Source organism: Oncorhynchus gorbuscha, linkage group LG25 (assembly GCF_021184085.1).
Source record: "Oncorhynchus gorbuscha isolate QuinsamMale2020 ecotype Even-year linkage group LG25, OgorEven_v1.0, whole genome shotgun sequence".
NCBI lineage: Eukaryota > Metazoa > Chordata > Actinopteri > Salmoniformes > Salmonidae > Oncorhynchus > Oncorhynchus gorbuscha.
This window is the reverse complement of record NC_060197.1, coordinates 31567811-31595566: the sequence shown is the minus strand read 5'-3', so window position 1 is coordinate 31595566 and position 27756 is coordinate 31567811. Positions and strand designations below refer to the sequence as shown.

Here is a 27756-nt window from a genome sequence, read left to right as displayed (position 1 = left end):
GGGATCTTTAATGACCTCAGAGAGTCAGGACACCCATTTAACGTCCCATCCGAAAGATGGGACCCTACACAGGGCAGTGTCCCAATCACTGCCCTGGGGCATTGGGATATTTTTTTAGACCAGAGTAAAGAGTGCCTCCTACTGGGCCTCCAACACCACTTCCAGCAGCATCTGGTCTCACATCCAGGGACTGACCAGGACCAACCCTGCTTATCTTCAGAAGAATGCCAGCAGTGGTATGTATGCAGGGTGGGATGCTGCTGGCTATCATGTCCATACCGTTGACCTTCATCTAACAGGGTAGCCTAGCCAGTGTGTGATAACAGTTATCACTAGGTCACACTCCGGGCATCGCTAATGGAAAGGGCTCGTCAATATCCCATTAGCCAGCTAGCACACACAGCTAGCAGCCCCGCAGGTTCATGGGCAAAGGACAAGCAGCTGTTATGGCCCTCAATAAAAGCTGACCTGGATAAAGAGGCTGGGAAAATACCGTGGTGCTTTGGCGCCAATGCCCTAAGTCATATCTAATGGCCTGTGGCGAGAGGCACAGCAAGAGAGATTAGTCTATATGGTAATATTTGTCTCAAGGGGAGGGGACAAAAGGTACAGTAAATAAAGTATGTATGAATAGAGACGTGTGTGTGTGTGTGTGTGTGTGTGTGTGTGTGTGTGTGTGTGTGTGTGTGTGTGTGTGTGTGTGTGTGTGTGTGTGTGTGTGTGTGTGTGTGTGTGTTGGACTTCACACTGCAGTTGGCTGTAGACTTGCCACATGTGAAGCAGAATGTTGTTTTAAGGTTGTAGTTAGGTTATAATAAGGTTGTAATAAATGACTTATCTTGTATGAATAGAGGTGTGTGTGTGTGTGTGTTTACAACTGCAGACATTTACAGCCATTAATAACATGTTTGGGATTGGAATGTTGCAGTAAGGTTGAAATACAGTAATGATAGACTACATGAAAAGTAGAAAGTGTTCTATTCATACTGTGGTTGGCTGTAGCCACTGACTAACCACGTGGAAAAGCCATGTGAAGCTGAATATTGCAATAAAGTTGCCTTATGGTTGTCATGCGAACATGAACCGTCTTACTGTTCACCCAGAGAGGTGCTCCATGTAGTCCAGGTGCCCAAATGTCACTTGGACTATTATTGCCATAATGTTTTCTTATGAATCATCAAGACTGCTGCTGAGGGCTTAATAAATGATCACTGTGTGTGAGGGCTGAGCTCGTTTGCAGTGTTATCTATCCAGGATGGGTGTGAACGTTTAAACGTTAAGACAACATTGGGACATTAACGCAAAATGAAAAAAATCCCTAACCAAAAGCGTTTTGGTTTTTTTCCTTCCACAAAATGAAAATCATAGTGCATTTATCACAAAACGACCACTAACAGGTCCCAATCATCATCATAAAGGGAACATTTTAAATTAAACCATCAACAAAAGCATCAATGCTGTAAGGAGATAGGTATCCTTCGTGAAACTAGCCAGCAGCAGGCAAGCTACAACAAGCTAAATCAGCTGATGAAATCACTGGCGACCGATACACATATTTTGTGTAGGACTAGAGATGCCTTTTTGTCAACTTTCTTACTGTATCAGAGTATGAGTCCGTGTGTGCCCCAGTGCCCATGTTTCATAGCGAGCGAGTCATGCAAAGACAGGCAGCGGTAGACAATGGCATGCACGTTTTTGGAATATTGACAAGTGGCAGTTGTGACGTCAAGTACGCATGGTCTCATTGCTCATTTTGGCCAAAACACTTGAACACTCAAGTGATCACTATTGAACACAACAGCAAGTGGCACTTGATAAACGGCTTAGGGGCCAAGTGTTCGGTTTGAGATTTAGCCTATGAATGAGGAAGGTAGAACTTGATGGAAAGCCCTTTTTTTGAAACATTTTCCCATTTGTCACATCCTTAATATCCAGGTGACTTCATGCTGGTGGTCCATCCCTGGTCTGTGTGCTGGACTTGACTGTACGGTTACCTCACTGGCTTTGCATTGCGTGAGCTAAAACCCTGCTCCTTCTCCACCACTGGCTCTGTTAGCACTACTCTGCCAGGGAAAGATCCCTTGGAGGAAGCACCAGTCACATCTATAATTCACACACTTCTGTGTAATATCAAATCCACCTCCCTCTTATGTAACGTTAGATGGATATAGCCTATTTGGTCACTTTAAGGCTATGAGAATTTCAACAGAAAGGGTACCAGTGCTACTGAGGTTTTCGGCTGCTCTGATTGCTGCAGAAGGTGCACATGGATCCTTGCGTGCGTCTCATTAACAGGTGTAGGAGGGGAAACGGTGGCCTTGCGAGACCCAAGATCAAAGAAGGAGTTTGTCGGGTTTTTGAGTGTTGAAGTGGCATTCACGACGCACAGCTGATTTCTAACAATGTTTTCATAACAAACACAGACCTGCTTCACAAATCGCTGAGGAGTTTTCTAGGAGAAAATAAATACTTGGTTGAGCAGTATTTGGCATAGGGATCTGAGGCCTAGTGTGGGAAGGATGGACAGTAGAGTGGAATGGGATGGTAAGACTGTGACCAGGAGGGAAATGGTAAGGTAGCCTTGATACTGAAAGAAAAGCAGAGAAGAAGTGTAAGGGAAGGAAGGGGATATATATTTAATTCCATTATTATTGAGTCTTGTTCAATGCCAGTCAGTACCATCCAGAAAGTCTACCTCTTTTCATTCCTCTGATTTCATTCATTCTTTCTTTATGGTTTTTTCTCTTCTCCCTTCATTTTTTCTCAAGGATGTTTTATTTCCTGTCTGCGTTCCCTCATCTTTCTCAGTCCCTTTGCCGCAAAATCTCAAAAGCATCTCTTTCCTTCTTAGTAAATCCAAAGGCAGCTGGCAAGACAGGACTACACACACACACACACACACACACACACACACACACACACACACACACACACACACACACACACACACACACACACACACACACACACACACACACACACACACACACACACACACACACACACACACACACACACACACACACACACACACACACACACACACACACACACAGCAGCCCATTAAATAGTCATGTGTGGCCCAAGAGTGACTCATCTAATGTAGGGGACGTGCCTCATACACAGCCGCTGGTCTACTGTCTAAGCCACTGGCATAGACTCTAACAGAACACAACAGCTATTCTGGTTCATCATTCATTTAGTTGAAAGAGAGCCAAAAGAACAGACAGGCAGGTTCCTCATACTGCGACCGCAACTAAATGTTTTGGAAACGGTTGTGGAAAAGTTAGTCATAACGGAGGTTGAGTATGTCGTTGTGCGTTCGTGCCGAAGGTTTTTGTATATATATGGTTGTGATTGTTGGGTTGAAGAGAAGGCACGGTAGAGGCAGAGGAACAAACACACACACACACACACAGAGGGCCAAGTTTCCGTGCACCTAATTGAGTCTCTACTATCCAGAAGACAAGGCAATGTCACTTCATGGAAGTACGTGAACACACACACACACATGCACACGCTCAAGTCTGATAATAATGTTGGAGGTTATGGAAGAGTGGAGGTTCTCTTCTATTAAGGTGAAGTTGTCAGAGGTGCCTTTATGAGCTAGTAGTCTAATCGTATAGTTTCAGTGTGTGTGGGTCAGTCAAGGAATCATTGACCCCATTCTTATCTATGAAAGCAGTTATTAAACAGGTGCATACCATTGATATTGACAGAGGACGTCATTGTTCCCTATCAGACCAGGTGAGCTCAGTCTCAATAATTGTGTGGTCTTCTCTATACGGTGAATGACCTGTAAATTAGTGTCTTCATACTGCAACTCAACTCTATACAGTAAATGCGCTATTCGATAGGTATTCCGAATGTCTCAAACCTGCAAACACCAACCAAGTATATGGAAAGAACTCAGCATAAGGGCCCCAGCTTTGTGGGATAGATGGTATCTGTTGCAGTGTCAGTGAAATTATTTTCACAAGTTTTTTTTTTTCCATAGTCATTGTCCTTTTGATGTGTTTGAATCGTCAACAGTTTGAATTTTCCGTGTGTATGTGTGTGGCCACCGAGTTGGAACATGTAGGTGCAGGGAGAGCGGGACTCGCAAGCCACAGCATGCTTGCCTGAAAAGCGGATTGTTCAGAATTTGCTAAAAAAGCTCGATATCAGCAGAGCTTGCATAATGGCGGAGGCTTGTTCTCGTGGGCTACGTAAATAGTGCTTTCACCTCACATTCCCTCTGGCAACTGATGCACGACGGACATGTTGGTCCTTTACAACGTTGGTGATTTACCACTTTGTTCCTTTGTAAACCTCCTCACAACCCACATTAATAACTGATCTCTCTTTCTCTCTTTCCATCCCTCTATCTACCCACCTGTCCCTCATCCTTTATCTTTCTTGTTCCATTTCTCTCTCGCCCTCTCAAACACTTTTCCTTAACTCTCTCTTCTCTCGGTCTTCATACATCTCTTCCCCACTCTCCTCCTTTCCAGGTAAGACGCCTACTACTGACACGGGTGCTGGAGGGGACTACGGCGTGCCCACCCCAGGCCCTGCCTTCAAGGAGGTGTGGCAGGTCAAGGTGTGGCCTAAAGGGCTGGGCCAGGCCAAGAACCTGGTGGGTGTCTACCGGCTGTGCCTGACCGACAAGACGGTCAACTTTGTCAAGCTCAACTCGGACGCGGCCGCTGTGGTCCTGCAGTTGATGAATGTGCGCCGCTGCGGTCACTCCGAAAACTTCTTCTTTGTGGAGGTTGGTCGCTCTGCGGTTACGGGCCCCGGGGAATTCTGGATGCAGGTGAGATGAAATGTAACACAGGCCCAATCTCTGGGGTTACAGCTGTGAATGGCTATGGTGTTTTAATTTAAGTCAAGCAGTGTATTCCTCCTGATGCATCACCATTTGATGTTGGCTAAATTCAAAGGAAAAGTTACAGTAGGGAATTTGTTAAGTTCATTAGAGTTAACTTCACCTCAAATTGCAGCCCAAATAAACGCTTCACAGAGTTCAAGTAACAGACACAACATCAACTGTTCAGGCTTTCATGGTCGAATTGCTGCAAAGATACCACTACTAAAGGACACCAATAAGAAGAAGAGACTGGCTTGGGCCAAAAAACACTAGCAATGGACATTAGGCCGGTGGAAATCTGTCCTTCGGTCTGATGGGTCCAAATTTGAGATACTTGGTTACAACCTCCATGTCTTTGTAAGACGCAGAGTAGGTGAACGGATGATTTCCGCATGTGTGGTTCCCACCGTGAAGCATGGAGTAGGAGGTGTGATTGTGTGGGGGTGCTTTGCTGGTGACACTGTCAGTGATTTATTTAGAATTCAAGCACACTTAACCAGCATGTGGCTTCCATAGCATTCTGCAGCAATACACCATCCCATCTGATTTGCACTTAGTCCCACTATCATTTGTTTTTCAACCGGACAATGAACCAAAACACACCTCCAGGCTGTGTAAGGGCTATTTTACCAAGAATGAAAGTGATTGAGTGCTGCATCAGATGACCTGGCCTCCAAAATCACCCGATCTCATCCCATTTGAAATGGTTTGGGATGAGTTGAACTGCAGAGTGAAGGAAAAGCAGCCAACAAGTGCTCAGTATATGTGTGAATTCCTTCAAGACTGGTGGAAAAGCATTCCTCTTGAAACTGGTTGAGAGAATGCCAAGAGGTCATCAAGGGTGGCTACTTTGAAGAATCTAAAATCAAAAATATATTTAGATTTCTTTAACACTTGGTGATTCCATATGCATTATTTCATAGTTTTGATGTCTTCACTATTATTCTACAATGTAGAAAATAGTAGAATGAGTAGGTGTGTCCAAATGTCTGACTGGTACTGTATATGTACTTTTGGTTTGCTCAGAAAACTTAGGGGTACAAATAAAATCACGTGGGCTGAATTTGGGCCGCCTATTGGAAAACCCTGGGTTAAATGTTAAGATTGTAGATTAGTGGTAAATTAGAACATGTGGTTGTAAACACATAGAGTATGACTGTGTTGTGCCTCATGCAGGTGGATGACTCAGTGGTGGCTCAGAACATGCATGAGACCCTACTGGAAGCCATGAAAGCCCTGAGTGAGGAGTTCCGCCAACGCAGCAAGTCACAGTCCAATTCTGGGCCAGGTGGGGGAGCCACCGCCTCCAACCCCATCAGCGTCCCCTCGCGACGCCACCATCCCAACCCGCCCCCCAGCCAGGTGGGCTTCACCCGTAGACCTCGCACCGAGCCGCCCGGAGGGTCTGGAACAGGCGGCAACAGTGCAAACGCATCACCCACCCCCCGCCACAGTTTCCCCAGGTCAGGCACAGCCAGTGATGGGGTTAAAGGAGAAGAAGGGATGGGGGGAGCGTGCGGAGGTGTAGGTCAGAGTTCCAGTCCTACCACCAATGGGTCCTGTTCCACCACGCCCATCCTCAGGTCCAAGTTGGCCCGTTCTGCCTCCACCCCAACCAAGAACAACTCCCTGAGCCTGATGCGCTCCATCTCCACCCCAGCTCCCTCCCCAGCTCCTAGCTTGTCCTCCAGTTCCAGCCACTGCTCTGAGTTTGGGGTAGTGGTGGGTGCAACCGGAGGAGGTGGAGGAGCAACAGGGACCGGTGCCTACAGCCGCCTCCACTCCCACAACGTCTCCGTATCGGGCTCCCCCAGCGATTATGGCTCCTCGGATGAGTACGGCTCCAGCCCTGGGGAGCACTCTGCCCCCTCGCCCAACATGCCAGGAGGGTCAGCCAGGTCAGGCCGTTATCAATCGCTGGACGACGAGGCTGCTAACTACATCCTAATGGGCCAGCGTGGTGGTGGAGCTCCAACATCTGGCTCTCTGCCTGCCGGAGCATCCAGCTCAGCCCCTTCTCACCAGCCCCAGACCAGGAGGGTCCTGCGGCGCTCTTCTAGCCGGGAATGTGAAGCCGAGAGGCAGTTGCTGAGCAAGCGGGCGTCCCTGCCTCCCATGGCCCTGGAGCGCCTGGCCCCGCGACCCCACAGGGGGGAGGAGGAGCAGGATGAAGACGTGGCGGACTACGCCATCATGTCCCGCAGCACCAGCGGGGATTCCTTCACCACCTGCGTCTCCTCACAAAGAGACTCTGAGATGAGCCCCGGTGGAGGGGGGGGAGGAGGGGGATACCTGGACGTGGCTGTAGAGTTGGTTGGTAGTGGAGGTATAGTGCGGGATAATGGCTATATGTCCATGCTACCGGGAGGAGTTACCCAACCTCCAGTCTCCCTCACCCACTCGCTTTCCGTCTCTGACTCGGAGTCTAAGCCAGCGGATGACTACATGGCCATGACGCCTAACAACAGCGTGTCCCCCCCCGCAGCAGATCCGGCCCCCTCCTGGCTCTGGCGACGGCTACATGATGATGTCACCCAACAGCAGCTGCTCTCCGGACCAGCGTGGCTGCCTGGGAGGTGTGGCCTGGGTGGACAGTAGCAGCGCCGACAGCCGGGCGGGCAGCGACTACATGAACATGTCTCCCATCAGCATCCGCTCGGCCAACAGCAGCCCCCCTCCCCCCGAGCAACCCCCTCAGACAGACCACCACCCCTCACTGCAGGCCCCCAAGATGGTCTACTCCTACTACTCACTGCCCCGCTCCTACAAACACACGCCACCTGGTGGACACTTTGAGGACGGTCCCGGCCGAGGCAGGAGGCCCAATGGGAGCAGTGATGTTAGAGGAGTTGGCAGGGCGGTGGTGGTTCGTCAGGACCCCAATTTGGGTGCAGTCCAAGGTCGCCACCTGTCCCTCTCCTCGTCCTCATACTCCTCCAGCTCTGCCAGCAGTGAGAGCCTAGGGGGAGAACGAGGACAGGGCTCTCCAGGGAGCAGGGTCCTCAAGTGGGGGAGCTCACTCTAAAGACATGGGGCTCCTCCAGCAGAGACGGGCAGCCCCCAAGCAGGGCCAGCAGGGGGGACCCAGGACCCGGCCTGTCAGCCTGTTTGTGGACGTGTCCAAAGCAAACACCCTCCCCAGGGTCCGTGAGAACCCCCTCCCCCCGGAGCCCAAGAGCCCAGGGGAGTACGTCAGCATTGAATTCAAGGGAGATCAAAGCGCCAGAGGAGGGCCAGGAGGTGGGGGAGGGAGGGGACTCAGACACGGGATGTCCCTGCCTCACAGCTCCAGCCAGCACCCTTCACACCGGCCTGCCTCTTTCCTGGGGGGGTTCCTGCCCCTCCCCCGAAGCCCCTCCACCCCCCAGACCCCCATCATGCCCCTCACCCCTCCATCCGCCTCAGAATATGTCAACATGGACCTGCGGCCCTCACCGTCCCCCTCTCCCCTCTCCCTGACACCACTGAGCTTCCCCACCTTCCCCACCCCACCAACGCCCCCTCCAATGATCCTGGTCCCCAAGGCCCACGACGAGTACAGGGTGGCCCTTCAGCAGCCAGGCGGGCCAGAGGGTGCTGAAGCGGGGCCCAGGACAAACAGACAGACTACCCATGTAGTGGTGACTCAATCAGAGTCCCCTACCTCCTGCGGGGACTATACAGAGATGGCCTTCAGCCTGAAAAACAACACCGTCCCCAGCTCCACGTCCAACAACACCTTCCCCAAAGCCCCCTCCCCAGCCAGGCCCGATCCCCCAGTCCCTGTCGTCACCCTGGGCCTGGACTTCCCCCTGCCTAAACCTGGGCCCAACCCGGACCACGGGGCTAAAGTGATCCGGGCCGACCCCCAGGGCCGCAGGCGCCACTGCTCCGAAACCTTCCTCGCCTCCCCCTCTCTCCCTCCCCCCTCCTCCAACTCCATCTCTGCTGCCTCTCTCTTCCCGGAGCAAGCCCAGGCCGTTGCTCGCCGGCTTGGGTTTGAGGGCATGCTGTGGGGGAATGGAGTGTCGGCCGAGCATCTCCCCTCGCAGTTCCTCCACCCTGGGCCTGGCATACCCGCTGCCCAGGCTTTGTCCATGGAGCAAGGCCTTAACTACATAGACTTGGACTTGGCCAACAAAGAGAGCCCTCATTCAGCCTTAGATGGGTCCTCAACCATACAGGCTATCCCCCCGCGCCTCTACTCGTCCGTACTGAATGGGGGGAGCAGGGTGGGGGTGTCCGGGGCGGGCATCGGGGGTAGTGGCGGCTCCAACCTCAACACCTATGCCAGCATTGACTTCTACAAGTCAGAAGAGCTGCGGACGCATCCAAACGGAAACAAAGATGGTACAGGTGAGAGTTCATTTCTACTCCCTATGCCATATTTGGGGGGAAGGTCTAAATGTCCTCTCTCTGTGATGTTTTGGGTACACCTTTGGTTGCGCTCCTGCTCCTCTTCCTATGCCACCCCTCTCTTTCTCTCTCTCCCCCATCCCTCTCTCTCTCCTGTCTCCTGCTGCTACTGTCTACATTTGTCAGATGAAACGGTGGCATTTCAGATTCTGTGCTTATATGCAGGCCCACCTGGTGCTGGATTACCCAGCAGTCACCACAAGCACACACACACACGCCAATCAGGTCTTTGTTACTGTCTATTTACGCCTAATTTAGAAGAGATATGGTGAGTCTGCTATCTTTAGCTAAATACATACGGTTTTTATCTTAGTACATATTTATGCAAGTTTATTAGCAGGAAATGGCTTCAAAATGGAAATGTGGAAAAAAGTAAATAGTTGGACTCAAACTCAATATCACCAGCTGACATGGGAACGGCAGGGTAGCCTAGTGGTTAGAGCGTTGGACTAGTAAAGGTTGCAAGTTCAAATCCCTGAGCTGACAAGGTACAAATCTGTCATTCTGCCCCTGAACAGGCAGTTAACCCACTGTTCCTAAGCTTTCATTGAAAATAAGAATTTGTTCTTAATTGACTTGCCTAGTTAAATAAAGGTAAAATAAATAGATGTAGCTTATAACTCCTATCCTTGCACTTAGGTCAATTTCTGAGTAGGAGACAAATGTTCTCTGAGCGAAGCCACTGTCTTCCCTGGCTTAGCCAGAATTGGGTCGTTAGAGAAGTCTGTCTGCTATTTAAATAGACCCCAGTTAAACCCTGAGTGGGGATTTATAAACCAGATTGGATAGTGAAGTGCTGAGTCGCGCTAGGCTAGCTAGCTTTCAAACAGTGGGCCTTTATGGAGAACGTTACCACCGTTAGCTAGCCTCCACAGTAGGTATTTTGGGGAAACTCTGGCTGTGCGTCAGCGAGGCAGCGTGGGGCAGAATGTTACACGTTGGCTGGGAATGTTGAGAGGGGGCCAGTGTTTCACTACCGCAAACTGCTCCCAAATCAAATGCCTCTGTGCAGTGTCCCCTCCTCCCTTCATCCCTCCAGTCTATTCCGCCTCCCCCTTTTTCTTCCGCCAATAAATGACCCTTTTGTTCGGGTGTTTCTGCCGTGGTGTCTCTCTCTCTCTCTCTAACTTACACTCTCCTGTCTTTCTCCTCTCTCTCCTGTCTCTCTCTAACTTACTCTCTCACTCAGTCACTCACTCAGTCACTCACTCACACTCTCTCTTTCTCCCTCTCCCTTTCCCTCTAACTTACTCTCTCCTGTCTCTCGATCTCTATTTCTCTCCTCACTGTCTTTCTTTCCTCTCACGATCTCTTTCTTCCGCTTCCCCCCATCTCTCTCGCTCCTCTTTTTTCACATTGTCCTTCCTCATCCCAGAACGATGAGTCCCCCTCTTATTGAGAAGAGAGGAAAGAAACTAGGATAGAGATAATTAATGAAAGAGAGATAGAATGAGAGATGTTGTGGAGTACCCAAAAGTACAGATTGATCCTTAGACTACGGCGCGGTTTGGAAGCAATGAATCGTTTCGTCTGTGCATTTATTTAGGCCTAAAAATGTTTGGTCAACTAACTCCATGGTAATTGTGGGGAATTTATTTTCTGGCAGGCTCGTGTGTGTGTGTGTGTGTGTGTGTGTGTGTGTGTGTGTGTGTGTGTGTGTGTGTGTGTGTGTGTGTGTGTGTGTGTGTGTGTGTGTGTGTGTGTGTGTGTGTGTGTGTGTGTGTGTGTGTGTGTGTGTGTGTGTGTGTGTGTGTGTGTGTGTGACGCAAACTAGTCACTTTTCGGCGAAATTCACTGTTTTGAATCCAAAATAGATGATTTGTGCAGATCCGATGCGAAAAGTGGGGTGGGGGGGTTTGGATCACGACTGGCTGTAACGCACATGTGAACGATGGGTTTTGGAGCAGTGGCTTCTACCATGCTGAGCAGCCTTTCAGGTTTTGTCGGTATAGGACTCGTTTTACTGTGGATATAGATGCTTTTGTACCTGTTTCCTCCAGCATCTTCACATGGTCCTTTGCTGTTGTTCTGGGATTGATTTGCACTTTTCGCACCAAAGAAGTTAATCTCTAGGAGACAGAACGCGTCTCCTTCCTGAGTGGTATGACGGCTGCGTGGTCCCATCGTGTTTATACTTCCGTACTATTGTTTGTACAGATGAACGTGGTACCTTCAGGCATTTGGAAATTGCTCCCAAGGATGAACCAGACTTGTGGAGGTCTACATTTGTTTTCTGAGGTCTTGGCTGATTTATTTAGATTTTCCCATGATGTCAAGCGAAGAGGCACTGAGTTTGAAGGTAGGTCTTGAAATGCATCCACAGGTACACCTACAATTGATTCAAATGATGTCAATTAGCCCATCAGAAGCTTCTAAAGCCGTAACATCATTTTCTGGAATTTTCCAAGCTGTTTAAAGGCACAGTCAACTTAGTGTATGTAAACCTCTGACCCACTGGAATTGTGATACAGTGAAATAATCTGTCTGTAATCATTTGTTGGAAGAATTACTTGTCATACACAAAGTAGATGTCCTAACTGATGCGCCAAAACTAGTTTGTTAACAAAAAATTTGTGGAGTGGTTGAAAAACGAGTATTAATGACTCCAACCTAAGTGTATGTAAACTTCTGACTTCAACTGTACATGGCTGTGACTATAACCGAGGGAGTTCTCTTGGGAGATCATACAGGTTGCATTTGTTTTGAGGAATTCTAGGTCAGGTGAACAAAATGACTTGAGTTCTTGTATGTTGTTACAATTACACAATGAGTCTTTAACCATGAAAGTGTGTGTGTGTTTTGTGTGTGGTATGTATGCTCTTAGTACAGCCTCAAGGGTTCATTGAGTCCATGGGAGAGCTTCCCAAACTTTAACAGCACATGACTGCAAATTGACACTAGAAAATGCAGGAGACCCCACTTTGAAAAATGATATTCCCGAGTTGCTGGGTGTTTGCAACACATAACAACATGAATGTGCATCCTAATAGTAGTTGAAACTAAGAAAGTTCTATTCTATCACCATTTCTTAGGGGACCCCATTTCAACCTTTGGTGACCCCACATGGGGTTCCGACCCCAGATTTGGGAACCACCGATCTAGAGTGTGATCATTTAATGTGTTGTTTAATGGGGACTCATACTGTAAATGATTTAGATGACGACTGCACACGTGTCCCTTCCTGAAGCAAACAACCGTGTGGTTCCACCTCATGTCTGTGTGTTTCAACTACAGCACCTGGAGAAAGGTTATTTCAAACTGAGTTGGATGGATGGAATGAGTGCATGTGTTTACCAAGGAGTGAATCACGTTTTTTTTTTTCCCTAAAAAGTCTGATGGGAATCAAATCACCCTGTAGGCCATGCCAACATGTTCCAGTAAGACCTGACTCTATTAACCTTCTCACCACAATGTCGCTACTTGCCCCTCTATCCTTGCTCATTTGAAATAAACTACCAATGCTAAACCGACATCTAGCCCCTACCCACTGTGAGTTGCCCCCAACCACTGACACCGGATCGGATACTTTTCAACCTTTTCATTTCAACAAATCATATTTTATCTCCCTAAAGAGGTGGCACAAAAACTCAGACTAGTGAGACACAAAACAGTGCAAGAAATTAGGTAAAACAGTGCAAGAATTGAAGTCACTGCCCATTTGGTATAACCTGGTCTAGCCGGTATACATGCCAGTAGCATGTCGCTGCCCAGTAACACTTTGTAACGCTACTCTGCTTCCTGGCAAGCCTGAGGGTGACATGGCATGTTGGCAGCTCCTTTGAAAGCCCCATGCCACGTGTGGAATTCCTGCTTGCTCGGGACACACACACACACACACACACAACGGGGTACACACACTTGGGAGGGAGGGGAACAATAAGAACCATTTACCCAACTCTCTCTCACTCACTCACTCACACAGAGAGAGAGAGATCTGGCCTTGCCTCACTGTGCTGTGGTGGCTGCTCATCCTGTGGTAAGTGCCTCAAGAGATGTGAGGGATAGAGGGAAGTTGAGCCGAGGTAGTTTAGAAGTATTTAATCCATCTCCCTCTCCCTCTGCACCCCCCACCAGAAAGAATGGCTCGCATTGTTGGAGTTATATTAGATCTGCCACCCAATACACACACACACACACACACACACCCTCTCTCGCTCTCTCTCTCTCATACACACACGCATAGTGCCCTGACCGTCACCAGCGGAGTTCCATTTAGAGACAGTTTTACATAACAGGACTAGCCCATAACCCATGGTTCCCCTGGATTACAGGACAGAATACTCAGACTAACAGACTGAACAAGTCTACTCTGTCATTTCATCCCTGACCTGTAACCATAGCGATGCTTATTTATATGCTCCCAGTATTTTAACTCTCCTTTTGTACTTGTTGTACTTGTTGTATGATGACTGCCATCAGTGCACAGCATGTGTACTGCGTTTGGTATTAAAAAACTACCCTACTTTTTTACATAGTAGTGTACGACTTGCAGTCTACAGCATCTGACTAGGTATGTCATACAATCAGATTTCCTTTGGTGACGTTTTGACACTAAAAACATACAGAGATGTTACCAATACTCAACGCGACACACTTCAAAAGGTATTTCCGAAACGGTCAAATAAAGTGTTACAGGAGGTTTTGAATATTGTACAGCTCACCTATTGAATCGCATGCATCACTCCCTGCCTTCTCATGGATCATTCCCGAAAACAGGTTGTTATGAAATGAATGCTGCTACAGATATTGCGTGACACGATCCGTTTTGATAACGGCTCCACATTTTTCCACTGTCAAATGTTAGGCTAGTTTCTCTAATTTAGTGCATGCGTTCCTTCACATGTAGAATCTGGATTCGACTGTACTTTTGGTTTCTATTTCTAAGGCCAACATTTCCATGTCACTCACATGGCTATAGACGTCTGGTCCTGGAGATCCTTGGGGACCAGATCCAGTGGTTGTTACTTGCTCAGAAATGGTTCAAGTCAACAGAAGAGAGATGGAGATTAGACTGTTTGTAATCCTCTGTCTAGTTCTACCCATTTATATCCCACTGTGATCTACTGTAATGTATTCTCCTCCATGTGCCAGGCCTGTACACCACGCTCAACAGCCCACCGCAGATTATACACAGCCTATATTGGGTAAAATGTGAGCTCTGTAATGGATTTACCTCTAATCTAGATATAGTACTGATTACTGTTGGCAGTGTTGCAGTTCTCTTAAAACAATGAATATCCTAATAGTGTCTATGGCAGAATTAGCCTGGAAGTTCCACTGTTTTATAAATCTAAAATACAATATAAATACATTATATAGTCACTATATATTTCTAATGTAGCAGAACCGAACCCAGCTCAACCACTTCCTGTTTTAGTCATGTTCAAGCCCTAACAGGAAACAACACATCTGTCCTATTGCCATCTACAAATGATACTGGATATTGCTTTCCACAACTCAGTAGCTACCTAGTAGCTACAGCACTCTACTCAACCAGGGATCTGACGGTACAGATACGCATGTTACTGTCTTGTATGAAACCATGTCAATTATTTTTTTTATTTAAAGCTCCCTGTTGTTATCCTGTGTTGGTCTGAGTCTCTTGTAAAGTACACAGTGGTGTGCATCCCTAATGGCATCCTATTCCCTATGGGCTCTGGTCAAAAGTAGTGTACTATATAGGGCAGGTATTCCTAAACTGTGGAACGCTTACCCCCAGGGGTGCACGCAATGCCGTTGGGGGTACGCGCAATACGCCACTTGGGTACACCTCAGCATCCACCGAGAGGCTCTTGCTGCCAAGGGAATGCCTGACCGCTTGAAAGATGTTTTGGACACTACAGTGAAAATGGTTGACTTTGTTAAAGCAAGGCCACTGAACGCTCGTACATTTTCTGCACTATGCAATGATATGGGCAGCGACCATGTAACGCTTTTACAACATACAGAAGTGTGCTGGTTATCAAAGGGCAAAGTATTGACACGTCTTGTTGAATTGAGAGACGAGCTTAGCGTTTTCTTTACGGACCATATTTTTCACTTGTCAGACCGCTTGCATGATGACGATTTTCTCACACGACTGGCCTATCTGTTATATCTGTTACGAGTAAATGAGTGAAGAGTTGTGGAGTCAGGCGCAGAGTGCAAAAGATGTGGGAAAAACAACACGCTTTAATGTCCTGGAAACATAACATGAACAAAAGTGGAAACACAAATGAACAGAAATATAAACGGACAGCGTGAAACCCAAATGCCAACAAAATACACTCAAACAAGGAAACAGGAGAACAAGCCCGCATGAAACAGAAGCGCCTATCCTAACAACCAAACAAGAAACAGGTGCTACCAATTAGACAGAACTAAACAAACACAGAACAACGGATCGGCGATAGCTAGTAGACCGGCGACGACGACCGCCGAGCGCCACCCGAACAAGAAGGGGAGTCACCTTCGGTAATATTCGTGACACTATCTGGGTGATGTTTTTTCTCACCTGAATTTTCTGAATCTATGATTACAGGGAATCTCCGCAACTATATTCAGTGTGTGGGACAAAATTGAGGCTATGATTAAGAAGTTGGCGCTCGTCGCATTCTGCATTAACAAGGACAACACACAGGTCTTTCCATCATTGTATGATGTTTTGCGTGCAAATGAACCCAGGTTTACGGACAATGTCGAATGTGATATAGCAAAGCACCTGAGTGAGTTGGGTGCACAATTATGCAGGTCAACCATTTCGGTAAAGTACATGAAACAACTGGATTCGTTATCCCTTTCATGCCCTGCCTCCAGTCCACTTGCCGATATCTGAACAAGAGAGCCTCATCGAAATTACAACAAGAGGTTCTGTGAAAATGTAATTTAATCAGAAGCCAGTGCCAGATTTCAGAATTGGACTGCGCTCAGAGTATCCTACCTTGGCAAATCACACTGTTAAGACGCTGATGCCCTTTGCAACCACATACCTATGTGAGAGTGGATTCTCGCCCCTCACAAGCATGAAAAATAAATGCAGGCACAGACTGTGTGGGGAAATGATTTAAGACTGAGACTCTCTCCAATATAACCCAACATTGCAGAGATACAGTGCCTTGCGAAAGTATTCGGCCCCCTTGAACTTTGCGACCTTTTGCCACATTTCAGGCTTCAAACATAAAGATATAAAATATTTTTTTTGTGAATAATCAACAACAAGTGGGACACAATCATGAAGTGGAATGACATTTATTGGATATTTCAAACTTTTTTAACAAATCAAAAACTGAAAAATTGGGCGTGCAAAATTATTCAGCCCCTTTACTTTCAGTGCAGCAAACTCTCTCCAGAAGTTCAGTGAGGATCTCTGAATGATCCAATGTTGACCTAAATGACTAATGATAAATACAATCCACCTGTGTGTAATCAAGTCTCCGTATAAATGCACCTGCACTGTGATAGTCTCAGAGGTCCGTTAAAAGCGCAGAGAGCATCATGAAGAACAAGGAACACATCAGGCAGGTCCGAGATACTGTTGTGAAGAAGGTTAAAGCCGGATTTGGATACAAAAAGATTTCCCAAGCTATGTGCATGATTTCAAACACACCCTTCTCATTAACCTGTGGTGAGTTATTCACAATTTTCAATGAACAAAAAGTTTTATGTGTAAGATGGCTAAATAAAGAGCAAAATTATTGATTATTATTTGTGCCCTGGTCCTATAAGAGCTCTGTCACTTCCCACGAGCCGGTTTGTGACTTAAACTCACACTCTTATGTTTAATAAATGTATCGTATAGTGTTTGTGGCAGGCTTACAATGATGGCAAAAAAAAACATTTGAGAGTGCACTGACCCTGGTGCTAGAGGGGGTATGCAGCTGGAGGTTGAATGTTTGAAGGGGTACGGGACTATCAAATGTTGGGGAACCACTGCTATAGGGAATGTGATTACAGTTGGAACGCAGTAGTGTTTGGGTGAGCACCACATTCCATTTAGTGACATCATCTCTCCAGTTCTGTCATTACAGCACATTGTCAATAAGTCGTGAATCCAGTTCAATGTTAGTGAAGTAGCTCAATGTACCCCTACATGGGTTGACCACAACCCAAACCAAATTCCCTGGGAGTGGGTGATCTAAACCACACACACAGCAACAGTCAGCAAAACACAACGCGGTGCTGCAGCTTTCAACATCAGGGCACCATACGGTCCCAGTCCACACTGGAACACAACACAGTAGAGGTCGACCTATTAATCGGAATGGCCGATTTAATTCGGGCAGATTTCAAGTTTTCATAACAAATCGGAAATCTGTATTTTTGGACTTAAAAAAAAAAACATTAACACCTAACGAGGCAAGTCAGTTAAGAACACATTCTTATTTTCAATGACGGCCATGGAATGGTGGGTTAACTGCCATGTTCAGGGGCAGAACGATACATTTTTACCTTGTCTGCTCAGGGATTCAGTCTTGCAACCTTACGGTTAACTAGTCTAACGCTCTAACCACCTGCCTCACAAGGAGCCTGCCTGTTACACAAGTACAGTAAGAAGCCATGGTAAGTTGCTAGCTAGCATTAAACTTATCTTATAAAAAACAATCAAGCATCATCACTAGTTATAACTACACATGGTTGATGATATTACTAGTTTATCTAGCGTGTCCTGCGGTGCGCATTCGCAAAAAAAGGACTGTACCTGACCATAAACATCAATGCCTTTCTTCAAATCAATACACAGAAGTAAATATTTTTAAACCTGCATATTTAGCTAAAAGAAATCTAGGTTAGTAGGCAATATTAACCAGATGAAATTGTGTCACTTCTCTTGCGTTCATTGCACGCGGAGTCAGGGTATATGCAACAGTTTGGGCCAACTAGCTCATTGCGAACTAATTTGCCAGCATTTTACGTAATTATGACATAACATTGAAGATTGTGCAATGTAACAGCAATATTTAGACTTAGGGATGCCATCCTTTAGAGAAAATACTGAACGGTTCCGTATTTCACTGAAAGAATAAACGTTTTGAATTCGAAATGATCGTTTCCGGATTGGACGATATTAATGACCTAAGGCTCGTATTTCTGTGTGTTATTACGTTATAATTAAGTCTATGATTTGAGCAGTCTGACTGAGCAATGGTAGGCACCAGCAGGCTCGTAAGCATTCATACAAATGGCACTTTCTTGCGTGTATTCTGCCAGCAGCTCATTATTCTGCTTCAAGCATTGCGCTGTTTATGACTTCAAGCCTATCAACTCCCGAGATTAGACTAGTGTAACCGATGTGAAATGGCTAGCTAGATAGCGGGGTGCGTGCTAATCGCGTTTCAAATGTCACTCGCTCTGAGACTTGGAGTAGTTGTTCCCCTTGCTCTGCATGGGTAACGCTGCTTCGAGGGTGGCTGTTATCGATGTGTTCCTGGTTCGAGCCCAGGTAGCGGCGAGGAGAGGGATGGAAGCTATTCTTTTACACTGGCAATACTAAAGCACACGGGCCATCAGAACGGGACAAGTAAAACCAGAAATTACATGTTTGTTCTGTGTCACCGTAATGTCACCTGTGTTCTAAGTTTACCAGTCTGAATGATGTTGTGTAAGAGAGTGTGTGTGTGTGTGCACGTGCACGCACGTGTGCATTTATGACCTTTAAAGTCCACCTGTTCATGTGTGTTGCGTTTGTCCCTGAAGTACTGGCTTGCGCGGCCTAATCTCCCATTGACTAATCTCAGAGAGAGAGGCCGACGCAACTACCCTATATGTAGTAATAACCACTTGTTTCATCATATGCATAATACTCACCATAATTTTGCTTATCAGTTGTATTCTATAATGTTCGGTAATCTTTCTGCTCTATTCTATTCCCTCTATGTTGTAATATTCTAGGTCAGTGGTTGATTTTGATGGAATTCGAAAGCCTTTTTGTTGCCTGTTGTGGACAGTCAACAGTGTTAGCTTTAGTACACAGGCTGGAGAATGGAGAGCTACACTTGTCGTGGTGATACTCCGACTCAGAAGTTGCACAGGAACAAATATTGAGAGAGAATGAGGGAGAGGGAAAGAAAAAGAGGGAAGGAGAAAGAAAGGAGGGAGAGGGAGGGAACGAGGGAGAGAGAGTGGTTTTCTTGGAATTTTTGCCCGCAGGAGAGGAAGTGTGTTTAGTTTAGCGCTGTTTCCTAAGCAATACAAATGAAAGAAGTACAAATAAAGTCTCACTCTGTCCTGCTCTTTATCTCTCCATTTAGTCATTTAGCAAACACTCTTATCTAGAGCGACTTACAGGAGCAATTAGGATTAAGTGCCTTACTCAAGGGCACGTCAACAGATTTTTAACCTAGTTGGATTTGAACCGGCGACCTTTCAGTAATTGGCTCAACGCTCGTAACCACTAGGCTACCTACCACACAGCCCGTTCACCCTTTCTTTCCTTCGGTCTCTGTCTCGCCTTCTCTCCTACATTCTCTCTCTCCGCCACTATCAGTTAACTCTCCATGTTATCCTATCAGTCTCACCCCCTTATCTCTCCTTCTCTCACTCCACTCTGTCCAATCTCTTCCAACCATCTCCCATCTTCCCATTTGTTTGTCTCCACAGTTCCGTTCTACAAGCACACACTTACATACACTTGGTGGGAGGTTGCTGATGGTGATGGGAAATTATGTGTGTGTGACCTTGTTGTTCATGGAGGTCATGGTGAAAGACCTGACTAGCTTCATTCCTATGCTCAAGAGAAGGGCAAGGGGGGAGAAAAGAGGAGGAGAGAGAGATATGGGGTGATAAGGAGAGCGCAGTGTCACAATAGACCTGTGCTTTTGTGTGTATTGTATGTCTGGGAGGATGTACACGGATATCTGGGTGTGTGAATTTGTTGAGTAAATGCAGTAGGCCACTCTCTTGTTAAAGTCCTGTGTCCTATGGTAACACACCCAGTCCCATCCCTAAGTACACTAATATATGACGTAAGGCTGGGAATTGCCAGGGACCTCACGATGCGATATTATCACGATACCTATGCAGTGTTTCCCCAAGGATTCTACACATTTTGTCATGGGGCTCAGATAAAATTAATTTAGTTAATTTCCTGTAGTTCTACACATTTTTGCCATGGGGCTGAGAACATTTTCAGTTTTGAAGCTCATTTTCGGCAATTAAACACATTTTTCCACGTTCTTATGCCATCTGAGTGACTCAAAGATTAAAACAAAATCAATGGGGGCCATGTTGTATTTTAAATTTAGTCTCGTTTTTATTTAGGTGATTGTTAGTTCTCAAAGATGATCTTTTCAAAAAATATATTGCTCCATTATATTTTCTACATATTTTATGTCTGGTTTTAGTCGTTTAAGTTCACACTGAAAACGTTTTACCTTCCTGAAACTTCTGCTGCAGAAGGAAAAGAGAGGCATAAGAGAACTAGTTTGGTCAGTCATGGAAATAAAAGTGCTGAAAACAAATTGCCTCACTATTTAAAAAGACAACTCAGCAAAAAAAGAAACGTCCCTTTTTCTGGACCCTGTCTTTCAAAGATCATTCATAGCAATCAAAATAACCAAACAGATCATTGTAAAGGGTTTAATAACCTCTTTGGGCTGAGATCCCGCTAATGGGATCGATATGACAACAGCCAGTGAAAGTGCAGGACGCCAAATTCAAAACAAACAGAAATCCCATAATTACAATTCCTCAAATATACATGTATTTTACACCATTTTAAAGATAAACTTCTTGTTAATCCCACCCGTGTCTGATTTCAAAAAGGCTTTACAGCAAAAGCAAACCAAACGATTGTTAGGTCATAGCCAAGTCACAGAAAAACACAGCCATTTTTCAGCCGAAGAGAGGAGTCACAAAAAGCAGAAAGATAAATTAATCACTTACCTTTGATCTTCATCAGATGACACTCATAGGACTACATGTTACACAATACATGCATGTTTTGTTCGATAAAGTTCATATTTATATTTTTAAAAACTCAGTTTACATTGGCGCATTACGTTCAGTAGTTCCAAAACATCCAGCGATTTTGCAGAGAGCCACATCCATTTACAGAAATATTCATAATAAACATTGATAAAAGATACAACTATTATGCAGAGAATTATAGATACACTTCTCCTTTAATGCAACCGCTGTGTCAGATTTTTTTTAAACTTTACGAAAAAAGCACACCGTGCTATATTCTGAGTACGGTCCTCAAAGACCAAAACAACCCAAACAGATATCCGCCATGTTGTGTAGTCAACAGAAGTCAGAAGTAGCATTATAAATATTCACTTACCTTTGATGATCTTCATCAGAATGCACTCACAGGAATCCCAGTTCCACAATGTTTGTTTTGTTCGATAATGTCCATAATTTTTGTCAAAATACCTCCTTTTTTTTGCGCGAGTTTAGTCCAGTAACCCAAATTCATGATGCGTGATTTTTTTTCCCATTTTTTTTTCACCTTTATTTAACCAGGTAGCGTAGTTGAGAACAAGTTCTCATTTGCAACTGCGACCTGGCCAAGATAAAGCATAGCAGTGTGAACGGACAACACAGAGTTACACATGGAGTAAACAATTAACAAGTCAATAACACAGTAGAAAAAAAGGGGAGTCTATATACATTGTGTGCAAAAGGCATGAGAAGGTAGGCGAATAATTAAAATTTTGCAGATTATCACTGGAGTGATAAATGATCAGATGGTCATGTACATGTAGAGATATTGGTGTGCAAAAGAGCAGAAAAGTAAATAAATAAAAACAGTATGGGGATGAGGTAGGTGAAAATGGGTGGGCTATTTACCAATAGACTATGTACAGCTGCAGCGATCGGTTAGCTGCTCAGATAGCAGATGTTTGAAGTTGGTGAGGGAGATAAAAGTCTCCAACTTCAGTGATTTTTGCAATTTGTTCCAGTCACAGGCAGCAGAGAACTGGAACGAAAGGCGGCCGAATGAGGTGTTGGCTTTAGGGATGATCAGTGAGATACACCTGCTGGAGCGCGTGCTACGGATGGGTGTTGCCATCGTGACCAGTGAACTGAGATAAGGCGGAGCTTTACCTAGCATGGACTTGTAGATGACCTGGAGCCAGTGAGTCTGGCGACGAATATGTAGCGAGGGCCAGCCGACTAGAGCATACAAGTCGCAGTGGTGGGTGGTATAAGGTGCTTTAGTGACAAAACGGATGGCACTGTGATAAAATGCATCCAGTTTGCTGAGTAGAGTGTTGGAAGCAATTTTGTAGATGACATCGCCGAAGTTGAGGATCGGTAGGATAGTCAGTTTTACTAGGGTAAGTTTGGCGGCGTGAGCGAAGGAGGCTTTGTTGCGGAATAGAAAGCCGACTCTTGATTTGATTTTCGATTGGAGATGTTTGATATGAGTCTGGAAGGAGAGTTTACAGTCTAGCCAGACACCTAGGTACTTATAGATGTCCACATATTCAAGGTCGGAACCATCCAGGGTGGTGATGCTGGTCAGGCGTGCGGGTGCAGGCAGCGAACGCTTGAAAAGCATGTATTTGGTTTTACTAGCGTTTAAGAGCAGTTGGAGGTCACGGAAGGAGTGTTGTATGGCATTGAAGCCAAGAGGTTAGATAGCACAGTGTCCAAGGACGGGCCGGAAGTATATAGAATGGTGTCGTCTGCGTAGAGGTGGATCAGGGAATCGCCCGCAGCAAGAGCAACATCATTGATATATACAGAGAAAAGAGTCAGCCCGAGAATTGAACCCTGTGGCACCCCCATAGAGACTGCCAGAGGACCGGACAGCATGCCCTCCGATTTGACACACTGAACTCTGTCTGCAAAGTAATTGGTGAACCAGGCAAGGCAGTCATCCGAAAAACCGAGGCTACTGAGTCTGCCGATAAGAATATGGTGATTGACAGGGTCGAAAGCCTTGGCAAGGTCGATGAAGACGGCTGCACAGTACTGTCTTTTATCGATGGCGATTATGATATCGTTTAGTACCTTGAGCGTGGCTGAGGTGCACCCGTGACCGGCTCGGAAACCAGATTGCACAATGGAGAAGGTACGGTGGGATTCGAGATGGTCAGTGACCTGTTTGTTGACTTGGCTTTCGAAGACCTTAGATAGGCAGGGCAGGATGGATATAGGTCTGGAACAGTTTGGATCCAGGGTGTCTCCTCCTTTGAAGAGGGGGATGACTGCGGCAGCTTTCCAGTCCTTGGGGATCTCAGACGATATGAAAGAGAGGTTGAACAGGCTGGTAATAGGGGTTGCGACAATGGCGGCGGATAGTTTCAGAAATAGAGGGTCCAGATTGTCAAGCCCAGCTGATTTATACGGGTCCAGGTTTTGCAGCTCTTTCAGAACATCTGCTATCTGGATTTGGGTAAAGGAGAACCTGGAGAGGCTTTGGCGAGGAGCTGCGGGGGGGCCGGAGCTGTTGGCCGAGGTAGGAGTAGCCAGGCGGAAGGCATGGCCAGCCGTTGAGAAATGCTTGTTGAAGTTTTCGATAATCATGGATTTGTCGGTGGTGACCGTGTTCCCTAGCCTCAGTGCAGTGGGCAGCTGGGAGGAGGTGCTCTTGTTCTCCATGGACTTCAGTGTCCCAGAACTTTTTGGAGTTGGAGCTACAGGATGCAAACTTCTGCCTGAAGAAGCTGGCCTTAGCTTTCCTGACTGACTGCGTGTATTGGTTCCTGACTTCCCTGAACAGTTGCATATCGCGGGGACTGTTCGATGCTATTGCAGTCCGCCACAGGATGTTTTTGTGCTGGTCGAGGGCAGTCAGGTCTGAAGTGAACCAAGAGCTGTATCTGTTCTTAGTTCTGCATTTTTTGAACGGAGCATGCTTATCTAAAATGGTGAGGAAGTTACTCTTAAAGAATGACCAGGCATCCTCAACTGACGGGATGAGGTCAATGTCCTTCCAGGATACCCGGGCCAGGTCGATTAGAAAGGTCTGCTCACAGAAGTGTTTTAGGGAGCGTTTGACCGTGATGAGGGGTGGTCGTTTGACTGCGGCACCGTAGCGGATACAGGCAATGAGGCAGTGGTCACTGAGATCCTGGTTGAAGACAGCGGAGGAGTATTTGGAGGGCCAGTTGGTCAGGATGACGTCTATGAGGGTGCCCTTGCTTACAGAGTTAGGGTTGTACCTGGTGGGTTCTTTGATGATTTGTGTGAGATTGAGGGCATCTAGCTTAGATTGTAGGACTGCCGGGGTGTTAAGCATATCCCAGTTTAGGTCACCTAGCAGAACAAACTCTGAAGCTAGATGGGGGGCAATCAATTCACAAATGGTGTCCAGGGCACAGCTGGGAGCTGAGGGGGGTCGGTAGCAGGCGGCAACAGTGAGAGACTTATTTCTGGAGAGAGTAATTTTCAGAATTAGTAGTTCGAACTGTTTGGGTATGGACCTGGAAAGTATGACATTACTTTGCAGGCTATCTCTGCAGTAGACTGCAACTCCTCCCCCTTTAGCAGTTCTGTCTTGATGGAAGATGTTATAGTTGGGTATGGAAATCTCTGAATTTTTGGTGGCCTTCCTGAGCCAGGATTCAGACACGGCAAGGACATCAGGGTTAGCAGAGTGTGCTAAAGTAGTGAGTAAAACAAACTTAGGGAGGAGGCTTCTGATGTTGACATGCATGAAACCAAGGCTTTTTCGATCACAGAAGTCAACAAATGAGGGTGCCTGGGGACATGCAGGGCCTGGGTTTACCTCCACATCACCCGCGGAACAGAGAAGGAGTAGTATGAGGGTACGGCTAAGGGCTATCAAAACTAGTCGCCTAGAGCGTTGGGGACAGAGAATTAGAGGAGCAGGTTTGAAGATGAAGAGTGGGACTAGGGGCTCCATTGTAAACTAAAACAATGATAACTAACCTGAACAACAGTATACAAGGCATATTGACATTTGAGAGAGATACAGCGAGGCATACAGTAATCACAGGTGATGAATTGGGAGAGCTAGCTAAAACAGTAGGTGAGACAACAACAGCTAATCAGTTAGCACAACAACAGCAGGTAAAATGGCGTTGACTAGGCAGAGGGAGAGTCGGATTAACTACACACAGAGCCTGAGTGCGGCTGGGGCCGACAGATAAAACATAAACAAGCAGAATGTAGTACTGTGATTAATGGATAGTCCAGCATGCATCAGCTATGTAGCCAAGTGATCAGGGGGCAGCGGTGGATGGGGCAGGGAAGCTGGACTGGCGAGTGTTATCCAGGTTAAAAAAACGAACAATGACTAAATAGCTTGTAGCTAGTTAGCTGGTTAGCTTCTGGAGGTTCTTGAGTGTGTTCTAAAAAATGTAAATAATAGCGATTCCGTATCACATTGGGTGAGGCAGGTTACCGGAAGGTATAAACAAATTAAAAATCGAAAAGAGATAGCAAGTAAATATGGGTCCAGTGAGTGTTTGGGACGCGGCGATTCAGACGGTTAGCAGGCCTGTGCTAACAAGCTAACAGTTAGTAGGCCGGGGCTAATCAAATCAAATCAAAAACAATGTAGCAGTTAGCGGACCCGGGCTAAACAAGCTAGCAGTTAGCAGGCCGAATTAGCAAGCAAGGAGATAGCAAGGGATAGAGAGTTAGCCTTTGGGGGACGTCGCGATGGGGTGAGTCTGTTTATTCCTCTTCATGCGGTGACATCGATAGACCGGTCGTGGGTCCGGATATTGTAGCCCAGGAGTATGCTACGGTGGTAGCACAGGAGCTCTGGCCGGGCTAGCTTCAAGCTAAGTGGGTGGAAACGCTAGCCAGGAGTAATCATCCGGGGTCGCGGTTAGCTAGATAGCTAGTTGTGAGGATCCAGCTGAAAATGTTCCGTTTGCGGTGGGAATCCGGGGATTAAAAAAAATTAAAAATAGGTCCGTTATGCTCTGGTTAGAGTCGCGTTGTTCGAACTGGCGAGAGCTTTCCGAGCTAAAGGTTAGCTGATGACCGGTTAGCTGAAGACCGCTAGCAATGTTTTGCTGACTGATAGCTGTTAGTTAGTTGGCTAGCTTCAATTGAGGGGTTCCGGATCCGAAGTAAATATAAATATTTTAGGAAAAATAGCTACATTGGGTGAGGTGGGTTGCAGGAGAGTATTTAGAAGTTGAGGTTTAGCAAAATGTTTTAAAAGATATGCGAAGAAAAATATGTAAAAACGAAGAAAAAAAACGATATATACAAGGGACACGACACGACAAGATGTCTTACTGCTACGCCATCTTGGTTGATCTTGGTTGAGCGATCAGAAGGAGAAGAAGAAAAGTCAAAAAGTTATGTTACAGTCCGTGGAAACATGTCAAGCGATGTATAGAATCAATCTTTAGGATGTTTTTAACATAAATCTTCAGAAATGTTCCAACCGGAGAATTCCTTTGTCTTCAGAAATGCAATGGAACTCAAGCTAACTCTCACGTGAACGCTTGTGTCCAGCTCGTGGCTCTCTGGTAGGCCTCTGACTCATTCCCCTCTCATTCGCCCCCACTTCACAGTAGAAGCATCAAACAAGGTTCTAAAGACTGTTGACATCTAGTGGAAGCCTTAGGAAGTGCAATTTCACCCCATAGACACTGTGTATTCAATAGGCCAAGAGCTGAAAAACTACAAACCTCAGATTTTCCACTTCCTGGTTGGATTTTTCCTCAGGTGTTTGCCTGCCATATGAGTTCTGTTATACTCAGACATCATTCAAACAGTTTTAGAAACTGAGTGTTTTCTATCCAAATCTACTATAAATATGCAAATCTTAACTTCTGGGCCTGAGTAGCAGACAGTTTACTCTGGGCACCTTATTCATCCAAGCTACTCAATACTGCCCCCAGCCCAAAGAAGTTAAACACTGTTTCCCATGCTTGTTCAATGAACCATGAACAATTAATGAACATGCATCTGTGGAACGGTCGTTAAGACACTAACAGACGGTAGGCAATTAAGGTCACAGTTATGAAAACTTAGGACACTAAAGAGGCCTTTCTAATGACCCTGAAAAATACCAAAAGAAGGGTCCCTGCCCAGGGTCCCTGCTCATCTGCCTGAACTTGCCTTAGGCATGCTGCAAGGAGGCATGAGGACTGCAGATGTGGCCAGGGCAATAAATTGCAATGTCCGTACTGTGAGACGCCTAAGACAGCGCTACAGGGAGACAGGATGGACAGCTGATCGTCCTCATAGTGGCAGACCACGTGTAACAACACCTGCACAGGATCGGTACATCTGAACATCACACCTGCGGGACAGGTACAGGATGGCAACAACAACTACCCGAGTCACACCAGGAGTGCACAATCCTTCCATCAGAGCTCAGACTGTCCACCAGACATCACCGGCAACAATATTGTCTATGGGCACAAACCCACCGTCGCTGGACCAGACAGGACTGGCAAAAAGTCGTCTTCACTGACGAGTTGCGGTTTTGTCTCACCAGGGGTGATGGTTGGAGTCGTGTTTATCGTATAAGGAATGAGTGTTCCACCGAGGCCTGTACTCTGGAGTGGGATCGATTTGGAGGTGGAGGGTCCGTCATTGTCTGGGGCGGTGTGTCACAGCATCATCGGACTGAGCTTGTTGTCATT

At 46.3% G+C, this 27756-nt stretch overlaps 1 pseudogene; it reads left to right on the top strand.

The window, feature by feature from the left end:
- The window catches only part of LOC124013631, an 87920-nt pseudogene that overhangs the window by 30723 nt on the left and 29441 nt on the right, over positions 1 to 27756 (top strand).